A 10,510-nucleotide genomic window follows, 5' to 3' on the forward strand; every position below is an offset into this window, starting at 1 on the left:
ACACAGGCATACTTACATACACACATAATCATACTGTACTTACACATGGCATGCATACATACATAGGTTCATACACACTCAAGATTACTTACACACAGCATACATTCATACTTTACATACACACACAGCATACATACATATATAAATACTTGCAAACAGCATACATATAAATATACACACAGGATAGATAGATACACACATATACTGTACAGCATACACACACACAGAGTACAATTTGTCCAGAGCTTAACAGACATATTTTACTGTTACCGGGAGAGGCCCAGGGAGTCTGTGTGAAGATACCTCATAAAGGGAACAGTTGTGAGGTGGTCGGTGGAGAGGGCCAAGTTCACAACAGATATCAATGAGAGGACTCACACCCCAGGGTCAGCCCGACTCCGGCAGACAGAGGACCCGGGGGAGGAGCAGGAGGTCTCGGACTCCCAGCACTTTAACAGCTCCAGCCCCAGGAGCAGAGCCAGAGGGAGGCAGCAGTGACCATTGGAGACAGCAGAGGCAGTGCAGGACCTTAAGGTAAGTACCGGTAGGGTAGCTCAGGAGGGCAGTCTGAGCTGCTGGAGAAGGAGGCAGGATCATGTTGCCGGCTGGAACCAATCAGAGGCAGACCAGGAGCAGGTCAGGATGGGAGAGCAGAGCCGCACTGCCACTGTCTGTGGAGCCGCGACAGCTGCGTTGCACCCGCATCCAGTGCAGACATGGAGACAAGACTGTCTCCATCTCTGAAAAACAAATTTGGTCCATCAGGGGGCACTTCTGGGTACTCAGAAACCCCCCCTGTGTGTACGGGTGGCTTTGTTTTTGTTTTTTCAGATGAACAATGATGATAGCGTGGCCTGTCCCATCCCATCACTGCAGTGGGAGACATTATTGACAAGGTCTCTGAGGAGAGGGGGGGAGCGGGTACCAATTACCCAAGTCCTGCCTTGTTGAAGAGACCCGGGTCCACCACCTTCCCCCCTTCCTCTTACCTGTCAGCAGCAGCTTCTCTCCCCAGCCCATTACATGCTGCTGTGTGCTGAGCTGCAGTGGGGCCAGAGAGACTGTTGCCCCTGAGACACAGTCTCCTCTGCCTGTACGGGGAGGAGCAATCACACTGATTGCGCCCCCCCCGGATTTGCCCCTGACTGAGGGGCTCACAGCACCCCCCTTTTTTTAATTTAAGGGTGATGTGGCCACGCCTCCCACAGTTATGCCACCCCTCAAAAAGCTCTCTTCGGGCCTGGCCATTGGTAAGGGGGGAAAGGTGGGGATGCACATCTCCAGCTCCCACCACAAACGACAGAGATGAGAAAACGTTTATAGACAATTATTATATAGATATTAACTATAATACAAAATTATGCTGAAACAGGGGGAAAAGGGTGTTATAAATGTATACCCAAAACATGACTGTCAAGAAAAGTAATCATCTAATATTTAAGCAATCAATTTCAATACGATGTAGCTGTTGTACTTGTACTTTGGGCAATTGGAGCAGAAAACAACTTCACCAGGATGAGATAAATGAGGAGAAACTTAATCATGTTAAAATGTTCCATGGAACAAGCTGAAGTATTGGTTTCATTAAATGATTGAAAAGCTTCCTTCAATCCTAGCAATTAAATAATGCCTTCATGTATTGTCCATGTTGACACAAAGTCAGTGTGCACGTGGATGCTTTTTTACGCTGATTTTTTCAGGATTTGAGGTTTTTTTTGCACTTGGAAAGATCACGAAAAGAAGAAAAAAAATATATTTTATTTTTAATATGGTATCAGTCCTGCTGTTTACTCAATTAAAGTTTACAGAATTTCAAAATTGTCAGTGTGGACACTGAATAAGAATTTCAACAGAATTATTGCTATGATTTTTAGAATCTTTTTAGATCTTATGAGCACAATACAGAGGTTTAGATTACAGAAACCATGAGCATAATACAGGGGTTTAGATTTGCATGACATACAGAAACCATCAATATAATACAAAGGTCTGGCAGCCATTTTGGGTCAACAGTTCCAAGGATTATTCATCTTACCCATGAAGGATCCATGTGGGCAGCCATTTTAAGTGCACTACATAAGATTACAGTGGGGAGAATATGCAATGCCTGAAATCAGGGGCGCCACAACATTTGTAGGCTGGGGGGGACAAGAAATAATTTAATTTTGGAGCCCCTAAATCATGCCCTCATGGGCATCTGGAGTAAACCTCCACACTATCTAGCTGATGACAGAGATCATTAAAGGGGCCTATCCATTAGCAGATAAATTTGAACGATTAACAATTTATCATTCAGTCATTCAATTTATCTGCTAATGGATAGGCTCTGAGCAATCAAAATGCGCAGTACCGTGGGCCAACAAATTTGGTCTTTTGTCTCTCCAACATGTTGGTCAATTATCGTTTATCGTTGATAGATATTGGAAATATCTGTCGCGGTAAACGATGAATGACGAACGACGAACGATTTTTTAATGCAAATGAATAGAAACAGAAAAAAAAATCCACTCCCAGAATGATGTCATGCAAAATCGTTCATCATTTGAAAAAATCTGTCATGTACATGACAGATATCTGTCACAGCAGCTGTAACCCCCCTTTTTACCATTAAAGGGTCACCAGGTTACTAGCACCTTTGTTACTCCTATGTTGTATAATGCACCCACCCTTAACCTCTCTAGGTGGTGTACCTTTTATATTATCATTAATCCAGTGCCTCCACCCAAGCTAATTAAATAAGGCTTGCCTGGGTAAGCTATGTGATACACTATAGTATTAATAAGGTCCTGATAGTGTAATGTGATGTTTGTGTATGAAGATTGAAATGACATATAATATTACAGTGTAACATCACATACATATCTATATATATGACCTGTTCTTCTTCGTTCACGTAGACCCATGGACTGACAGACTCCTCCAGGAATAAAATTCACTATAATTATAGCTTTAACATCTTTATGTGTCAACAATATAATATGGCAATAAATACTTCCTTTACACTCAGAGATGAAATCATACACAGTTTCATATACATATAAGTATACATAAATATTAACTGAACATTGTAGCAAATTGTACAGTTTTAAGCAGATGCACAGTTTATCGCCATAAATTAAGTTATGCTTGGAATCCGGAAGAATAAAATGTTCTTTTTCCGTTATACTATATGGTGGTAAATATGCCTTCAACTGTGCTGGAATATACCACTCCTAACAACTTAAATACATTTGGTCCAAGTCGTCAATTCGCTGTATCTCCTGTATGAATAGTGTCCAAGGTGAACACTCAAAGTATCCCTCTCATATAGGTTACCACTTATGTAGCTAAAAGTTCATTAAGGATTAATAGCCTAAGAGCTGGACGCTAACGATGCCTCTTATGTTCAGCCACGCAGAAGCCAGAGTATAAGGCTGTAAACTTTGACATAGCATAGAATATTCCCTATCTGGCTGCAGCTGACATAAGTTACTTTTTAGCTTTTGCTCCTCTGTTACTACAAAAAATATAGAACATGCTCTCCCAAGCTTCAATTATAGCTGTATCCTGATGACAGTACATTGTAATGCAGGGGTATTTTATATCCGTCCCAACTGACAGATCCCTTAGAGCTCTATGTGCCCTCCTGTTTTCTATGTACTGTAGTAGCTGACCAGTTATTGTGTGGTGGTACAGAGTGGGTTAGTTACTCACTGCAGTTACCTCCTCCCACAGGAAATGCCTATGGTAACTGCTGCTCTGCTCCGCTGCCGGGACCACCCCTGCTGCTCCACTGCCTCTTATCAGCGGTAAGCTTCTTCCGCTTCACCAATAAGGCAGGGTGAGTACCTGCTTCCCCAGCTCCAGCTGGGCTCCCTCTCCGGCTCTGCCCCCCTGCGCCTGGCAGTTCATCGCTGCTCACCGGCTGCCCAGGTCACAGGAGGGCAGGCACTGGAGGGAGGGATCAGCAGACTGCCTCTCAGCTGCTGCTAACAGCTGTTATATATCCTCCCCCTCACCGGATCCTATTTTCCTGGCAGGAATCGATTCACTCCCATCTATATTACTCCGCCCCCCTCTGCAACTATCACCAATGTCTGTGAAATGTATATCTGCAGCATGAAGCACTAAAGTCCACTGACATCATAGATATCTAACATGCACAGGGTACATACATTTCCACATATTTACTTATATTTACATCACATCACATATATCCCTATAGTATATTTAACATTTACCTCATAAATGGCATTTTGCTGTAAATAGATGAATGAAAATATATACCTGTTTCAATTGTATATATGAATTATATTTATATGTAATATATCTTCATAACCCTAACCAGGGTTACAGCAGACCAAGGAATTTTCAAAAGATAAATCTTTTGTCTTTCATCTTTTGAAAAGATCTGCTAATGGATAGGCCCCATAAGTCTGAGATGTCTTACTTCTGATGATTTGGCCTCTGTATGTGGACATCACTGCTCTCTCCCAGAGGCAGCGTTGCCTACTCTCCCGATTCGGCCGGGAACCTCCCGATAAATGGGTGCAGCTCCCGGCCTCCCCAGAAAGGCAGGCAAGCCTCCCAACTGCCACCGGTCCCCACGCCCCCCCGCCGCAAATACCTGTTAAACCCCCACAGCGGGGGGGAGGTGACGTGATTCATGCTGAATCACGTCATTTGGCCCCGTCCCCTGCTTCACAATACCTGTTTTATTGGCATTGTGTTGCGGGGGTGGGGCCAAAATGATGCAATTGCGTGGCCGCGCCCCGCCATGCCCCGCCACGCCTGCAAAATGACACCTGCCAGGTCTCTCCCCCTTTTGCCGGCCACACCCCCTACCATGACGATCTGGCTGCTCCCTCCCGGAAGGAGCAGCCAGATAGTCGGCAAGTATGCCCAGGGGCCTATTCATTAATACTTAAATATCATTGGAGGTAATTAGGTGTAGAACTCGCATGGAGTTCTACCTAATTACTGGAGGAATTCATCATTCCTCCTCTCAATAAGTATCTATTCCGAAAAGCTGTCATTTTTGCGATGACAGCTTTTCAGGACATAGATACTATTCCATTTCTATTCCTACCTTATCGCAGCTGGAATCAGTGCTGTGCATGCACCGTCCCTTTCACAGAAGCGGAACATGCGTAGCACTTATTACAACTGCGGTAATTGAATATAGAAAAAATCTTAGATCCCCCCCTGCCCCGACCTACCTGGCCAGCTGTCAAACGCTGCACCTCGGTCTGCAGCGGCTACAAGGAGACAGGACGGCCAGGCAGGGGGGGTTGTAGATTTTTTTTTTTTTAAATGTAAACTTTACAAAAACTTTGTACTCCCTGCCGCAATGCTGTTGCCGCTGCCGGGAAGCGTCTCCCCTCCATTCCCCGGTGGCACTTGTAGGTGCAGTTAATTGAAGAAGCACTTACCAGTGTCACCTGGGAACAGAGGGGAGATGCTAACTGGCAGCAGAAACAGCATTACAGGGAGAACACATAGCCGGAGCCTGAGAAGGGACCAGGAGCGACCCGGATGAGGACCTGCCCAGCTGAAAACAGGTAAGTATATCCCGCTGTACGCCACCTGAGAGTGGCGTCTAGTAACACCATCAAATACCGAAAATACATAATTTTCGGAATTTGATGAATAGCCTAATAATTCAGATGCACTTAACCAGGAGATATCAGTGATATCTCCTGTGTTAAGTGTGTGTTAATGAATACTAAAATAACAGTAATTAAGGAAAAATGTCCTTAAAACTGTTATTTTAGTGTTGATGAATAGGCCCCACAGTCTCCTCACTCACAGACACAACACCAACACAGCACTACCGCGCAGATCCAGGAACACATGCAGCCAAAAGCACGTCCCTGTGCAGACAATTTATCAAACCAGCACCAGAAGAGGATGAGGACAGTTACCCGCGTGCTGCCGGGAGTTGTAGTTTGGCGTAGGCTTAGGAGCTTATTGCTCAGTACTCTAAACCACGCTCTAGGACTACAGAGACCATCATGAATTCGCCATGAGAATGGCTCGCAGGATCCTAATTGTGACGATTCCGGCTATCAGAAAGACACCTAACATCCAGCATCCCAACTGCCAGTATCCCGAGGGTAAGTAGCGGGGTCAGGGGAGGGGTTAGGCACTAGGAAGAGGGTTAGAGTTAGGTTTAGGGTATGGGAAGGGGGAGGTTAGTTTTAGGCACTGCATTGGGAGGTTAGGTTCAGGTACCAGGAAGGGAGGGTTAGGGTACGTGTCGGTATCCTAACCCTGTCAGGATGCCGACATCAGGATTCTGACCGCCGGGATCCCAAGCACTGGCATCCCATACCCATCACAGTGTATGCTCCCTGCTATTACCTGCACTGTACACACACACTAAACTGCATATATTCGGTAGGTATAAAACAAGAAAAACATCATATCAAATAAATATATTGTAAAAAAATATATATATCAAATGCGGTAAGCTTTGCACCTTCTGGCCGCTGTACAGTATATACAAACATACATATACTGTACCGACTACAACATCGGACTCCATCCAAAATATAGACATACTGTAGGGACTCCCAATCCCTCAAATCCAGCAATTCATGCAACAACTAATAATGCAATAAGTTTAGCACAATAGGTGTAGTGTAAGAATCTGTGTTTGTTGTGGACCCAGGGAGGTGACAGGAGCAGACACCAGAACAGATTTAAAGTGAAAAGTAGGTTGTTTAATGTAAGTACTAGTAGACATGTACAAGAATAATACTGATTAACATCTGTGACAGAAGGAACAATAGTGATGCAATGAATGAATGTCCAGATCGTGACAGAACTAAAATAAAGTCTTGGTTAACTAAGGTAACTGTGGAGCTGAAGGAAAAGTCCAGTAAGTCAGTGGTAATAGCAGGGTAGGGAATCCGGGAATACTGTTATAATAGTTGAAAGGGAAATTGGGTAATGCTGAGACGATGGCTGAACAGGGTTATCCAGAAGTGCTGTAATAGTTGCTGAAAGGGAAAGCAGGTAATGCTGAGATGTTGGCTAAATAGGGTAATCCGGAAATGCTGTAATAGTTGCTGAAAACTCAGGTGCAGGCTGGAGTAGGTAAATGGAACTACAGGTTCAGGAAGGAATGGGTAGGTTTGGGAACTTCAGGTTCAGGGAGGAGTAGGTAGAAGGAGCAGGACTTGATCCACAGCAGGGAGCAAGGCAGGAAAGAGTCGTGCAGGTTTGCAGGGAGCCAGGGACCGACAAGGAGCTGAGGCAACACCGGAGCTAATGTCTGGTTCAGGAGTGCAGAGAACTCTCTCATAGCTGATGCTGAAACACGTTGCACTGGCAATTACAGGGAGCTCTAAACTAGAGATGAGCGGGTTCGGATGTCAGAGATCCGAACCCACCCGAATTTAGCAGATCCGAGTCGGATCCAAGCCGACTCAGAGTTTCCCGCCTGACTCAGATCTCAAAACCGAGGCAAAACCATAGAGTTGAAAATCTTGCAGTTCGCGAGCTTATGTCTCTATGATCAATGTACTATATAGGGACCACGCGGCGGACGCCATTTCACTCCAGTTGTGGAGACTGAACAGGGAGGGTGGGTAGTGTAGGGTTGGGAGAGTTGCTGGTGTTGTTTGGTGTTGTGCTGTGTCCTGGGCTGGTGCACTGCTGATCCATTCTGGGCTGGTGCTGTCTGCTGTGTTCTGGGCTGGTAGTGCTGCTGTGCTGTTTACTGTGTCCATCTGGGCTCGTGCAGAATACATCTGGGCTCTGCTGCATCCATCTGGGTCCAAGTTCTGGACTCAAACAAACACAAAAAAAAATAGTCAAAACAAAACAATAAAAGTGTCTTTTTGTGTAATTATTTTCTGTGTTTAGGCTTAACCACACAAGATCCAGCCAGCAATGCAAGTTGCAACCTAGTGCTGCCCGACTCCAGTCGTGATCAATCGGTGCTCTGGGCTCAAGTTCTGGAGCTGAAAAAAAATAAAAATGAATTGTCTTTGTTTTGATCTTTTGCTGTCTGTGTGTGTGCATGCGTTTAGGCTTAACCGCTCAAGATCCAGCCAGCAATGCAAGTGGCAACCTAGTGCTGCCCAACTCCAGTCGTGATCAATCTGTGCTCTGGGCTCAAGTTCTGGAGCTGAAAAAATTAAAATCAATTGTCTTTTTTTTAATCTTTTACTGTATGTGTGTGTGCATGCGTTTAGGCTTAACCGCTCAAGATCCAGCCAGCAATGCAAGTGGCAACCTAGTGCTGCCCAGCTCCAGTCGTGATCAATCTGTGCTCTGGGCCCAAGTTCTGGAGCTGAAAAAAAAAATCAATTGTCTTTTTTTTGTCAAATTTTTATTGTGTGCATGTCAGCCACATCTGGCTGTCACTGTCTTCGGCATAGGTGCGCAGGGGTGCAGTGCTCCTGTCTGTCAAGGGGCTGTTGCCCAAAATAATAATCAATTTTTATTGAAAGCGTGTCAACTACACCTGGCTGTCACTGCCATCAGCGTAGTTGCGCAGGGGTGCTGTGCTCCTATCTGTCGAGGGGCTGCTGCCCAAAATAATGAGTAAACAATTTTTATTGTGTGCATGTCAGTAACACCTGGCTGTCACTGTCATCGGCATAGGTGCGCAGGGGTGCTGTGCTCCTGTCTGTTGAGGGGCTGCTGCCCAAAATAATAAATAAACAATTTTTATTGTGTGCATGTTAGCCACACCTGTCATCAGCGTAGCTGTGCAGGGGGGTTGTGCTGCTCTCTGTCAAGGGGCTAAATGAATATTGCAATGAACACTTTTTTTAAGTTATTGGGTTACAAAAACTTTTTTATTTAATCTTAAACATAGCAGAAATGCTATCCTAACAGCTTATAATGTTATATGCTCTAAAAAACTAAAGCCTATATTTATTTACAAACCTATATAGAGTAGACATCCTAAATACTAAAACTGTTCTATTCAAAAATGTAAACAAAAGCAAATATTATAAGTCTAGTGTGTTATAGTGTGTTATTAGAGCAAGCGGGCACAGCATTAAATGCAACATTTCATTTTAAGGTTTAAGTTTTACGTTGTGTCTGGAGATCATTTAGAAAGCAGAAAAAGATCTCCACCACAAGCGGCAGATGACTAAACTCACACACAAAGGTTTAATACAAATAGATACAACACCAGATCAGATGTTTACCCTGGAGGATCTGTCTGATTCATCATGGTGGCCCCAAAACCAAGATTGTGCAAATTCTGCCAAAAAAGAGACTGACACCTTGGCTAAACATAAGAGTCACCTTCTGGATGTGAATTGTCTCTTTTGCATGGGGAAAATCCAACCCTCAGATGAGATGAATCTCAGCCAGTGGACAACATTGAAATCACCATTAAAAAGTCACAATGGAAGACTACAGTGTGGATAATCTTTCTTCACAGTTGGGAGAGGCCTCAGAGAACATGAAAAAAGATGCTCTAGGTGCTTAACTTCAAGGGATTTCTCCATCATGTTCTGCAGTGTGGAAAGGTTTTATTCACATGTTTTCTATAAAGCAGTTCAAAGTTACACCCTTCAAAGTGTCTGGCTATAACACCCACCTTTGCCAGGTATTACCAAAGATTATTACAAGCAAAGGATTCATCTGTCCGGAATCTGTCTGGGAATTCATGGATCGTATTTGGCCTGAATGCACTAATACATCCAGTGATTCTGTCACTGTGTTCTGTAGCCAACTTTATTCCTACCTGAATCGCAAACTGAAAAACGGAATAGTAAGCACAGACAACATGGAGGCCTTTGTTATTCCGCTGCCTGCATGCCAACCAATACCTCCCAGACTACACCCACTGGGGGGACCAGGTCTTGATAATGACCATCCCCATCTGTTGCTAGGCCTTCTTCTTCCAAACCATCCATCCTGGACTTCCTGTACAAAAGTGTGAGAGGGTACAGAAAGAGGAGCTAGATGTCCCCGATGACATATTTTTTCATCTATAATAGATGATGTGGAGAGATAAGAGCTTCAGATGTTGGAACAGGGGCTCCCACCTATTTAGCTTCCATCCAGAGAACAGAGCTCTGTTCCTCAGGAAGTGTCTATGCCTGAGCTGATAGGTAGTCTCTGTCTGTTGGTAAACACCCTTCAGAAGATGGCAACCCAAAACAACAACAACTATAACAATATTAATGTGTACACTGATAATGATAACCAGCCTGATAACTTAACAGCAACATACCCCATATGGCCAACTCATAACATGTCACCCAGTTTGTAGCCTCCTCTTCCTTATGACACTAATCCAGTCGCAATGGTTGATCAATCAGCCATGTGTGGTTCACCCAATTTGTGGCCTTCTACATTCATTTCTAACATCATATTCACATATCTAAGAAGTTGACAGTGGGAACAATGTCAATTTGAAGGCCACTAACTAAATCTGTTTTTTTTAATGTCCCTGTATAGGTTGGAAATTGCCTTTACAGAAGGTTTGCAAAGATGTATTTAAGTCAATTGTTTTTTGGAAGCACTCTTAATGTTCCCCTTCTGGGATGAAAAT

The 10,510-nt window shown here is 44.1% G+C and overlaps 1 pseudogene; it reads left to right on the forward strand.

The window, feature by feature from the left end:
* Nucleotides 1-10,228, forward strand: part of LOC148474238 (uncharacterized) — a 100,324-nt pseudogene extending 90,096 nt beyond the window's left edge.
* The last annotated feature ends 282 nt before the right edge of the window (nucleotides 10,229-10,510 follow it).

This window comes from Taudactylus pleione, unplaced genomic scaffold, assembly GCF_031769625.1.
Source record: "Taudactylus pleione unplaced genomic scaffold, aTauple2 ptg000864l, whole genome shotgun sequence".
NCBI lineage: Eukaryota > Metazoa > Chordata > Amphibia > Anura > Myobatrachidae > Taudactylus > Taudactylus pleione.